Here is a 2,500-nt window from a genome sequence, read left to right on the forward strand (position 1 = left end):
AGGCCCGGTTACGGCGCTAAGTCCGTACATCCGGTATCTAGACTGGAACGAGCTTGCGGCGGTCCTGGACGCAGTGCGTTCGAGAATTTTGCGGCCCGATACCGTCTGAGTACCGTCGCGCAGTCGGCCGGGCATCCAAGGGGCTGTCATCGTACGCTAAAAGCGACGGACAGTCTTCGCCTCGGGCCTTAGACCGACACGCAACGGGTCGCGACGTTCTACTAGGGGAGAAGTGCACGACTACATAGCCGGAACATTCGCCGCGGGTGGTGTGCCCACGCCGATGGGAAACCCGCCGTAACGGGACCATCCGGGGCACTATCGCACCAACACGGGAGCCAGCTTCGTTGACGATGAATCTCCCCATTCGATCTTTTGGGTTTCTCGGGTTTACCCCTGAACGGTTTCACGTACTCTTGAACTCTCTCTTCAAAGTTCTTTTCAACTTTCCCTCACGGTACTTGTTCGCTATCGGTCTCGTGGTCATATTTAGCCTTAGATGGAGTTTACCACCCACTTAGGGCTGCACTCTCAAGCAACCCGACTCTAAGGAGAGATCCACCCGAGACGCGTACCGGTCGCTACGGGCCTGGCACCCTCTATGGGTAAGTGGCCCCATTCAAGATGGACTTGGACGCGATTCGATGTCTCGGGATAAACGGATCCTCCTGAACACTACATTTCCCAGCGGCGTTAACCGCGGGATTCAGTGCTGGGCTCATTCCTGTTCGCTCGCCGCTACTAAGGAAATCCTTGTTAGTTTCTTTTCCTCCGCTTATTAATATGCTTAAATTCAGCGGGTAATCTCGCCTGCTCTGAGGTCGTCGAAATTTTATTATTTCTTTTCAAAGTTATACCACAAACTGTACGCTCTTTTCGGGGTTTCGACACGTAATACGAAAGGTATATTAATACCAACGACGCACAGGGATTATGTCGTTCGATTTTTTCCTTGTATCGTTCGATAACCAACTATTTTTCTCTTTTCGGATCAACACAATATCGTCGACTACTCGAAGGTACGTACGAGCCAAAATGAAAGCTCGGTGTCTCCTCTCTCTTTTGTTCGACAAAAGAAAAAAGGCACTTAAAACGCCGCATATTCGGGCAGGCGGGACAACGACAAAAAAAAAAACGACGACGACGACGTCCGGTTGTTCTCGACTCGCGTCGGAGTATATATGTATATATTATAATCGGATATATCTTTTTATCTATCCAGGGCGCGTTAAAACAAACGACGAGGAGAGACTACGACAACGAGGAGATAAAGGTCGGACCTTTTCTTCTTACCCTCGGCGCGCTCTCGCACACGATCGTTTCATGTTTCTTTTGTCCCCTAAAGGATACATATACCGTTACAACATATTTACGTTCGAATATACACTCGACGGTCGATAAACCGTAAAGACGCATCGTCCGATACGTTTTTTCTTTTGCTGTCGCGTTCCGACGCAAAATCCCAAGAAAAGGGCGAGAATGCCAGAGACAGCCATGTAAACCATCGGTGACTTATCATGGTCCAGAGAATAAAGGGTTAAAGGAAAAAAAAATCCCATTTTTAACGTGCGTGGTACACCTTCGTCGTGTATATATCGTTCGATGAAACCACGAGCGCACAAAAGGAGGAACAAAAGCGTTTCGAGATCGATCTTCGGTGTAAATGTCATTGTTCATTTGCGTTCGACCGTTGTTCGATAAAAGAAATTTAACACACGAACAACAATGAAGGGAGACTCTCGCAAGACGATCACCAAATAAGCGTTTATCGTTCGATCGGTCCGGGTTTTTCAACGTCCGTCCGGCACAATTATGCACTTCGAGGACTGGACGACCGGAACCCGTATTGGGATCGCGCGGTCTTCCGCTTCTAATCAACGACAACGAAGCGATCTGCGCTTGTAAATGTTAAAAAAACGTGGCGAAGCTACGATCTCGTAATAATTTAACCGTGAAAGAGCTTCCGTCGCACGTTTATTTTTAACTTTTCTCCTCGTTGTATAAACTTTCGCACCGTCGAAAAAAAAATTCGACAATCATTTCAGACAACGTCGGGAGCGCGGAGAAACGCCGTAAACACGCTCTACTCTCGGCTTGCTTCCTTCAAATTGGTGTCTAACAATTCTCTCGCAGGGCGAAGAATCATTTTCTCTCTCGTCTAAATATCCTTCTGTAGTTAGGTGTTTTCGACTCGGGAGCGCTCTTTCACGGGCGGTCGTATATGGTCTCTTTTAGGGGTTTAACTAGAAACCACGACTCACGCAAGCCGAGATAAGCGCATTCCGCCGAGAAGATCCTAAAAACTAAGAATTGCGAGATATACGAAAATGTTCTTCTGTCGCCTGTGAAAAAAATGAACACTAGCAAAGAGAGGGCGAGACACGAACGTTCCATTTAACATTCTCCGCGTCAAACGCCGACGAAATGTCCAACCATCGCTCGTACGTTTTCGCCAATTTCGCAAGTTGTTCTCTCTCTCGCGTTCGACCATCGGATCCCG

General features: G+C 48.0%; 1 pseudogene; it reads right to left on the reverse strand.

Annotated features, from left to right (window-relative positions):
* The window catches only part of LOC143266285 (large subunit ribosomal RNA), a 4,632-nt pseudogene extending 3,808 nt beyond the window's left edge, over positions 1 to 824 (reverse strand).
* Between the last annotated feature and the right edge of the window lie 1,676 nt (positions 825 to 2,500).

This window comes from Megachile rotundata, unplaced genomic scaffold, assembly GCF_050947335.1.
Source record: "Megachile rotundata isolate GNS110a unplaced genomic scaffold, iyMegRotu1 scaffold0132, whole genome shotgun sequence".
Taxonomy (NCBI): domain Eukaryota; kingdom Metazoa; phylum Arthropoda; class Insecta; order Hymenoptera; family Megachilidae; genus Megachile; species Megachile rotundata.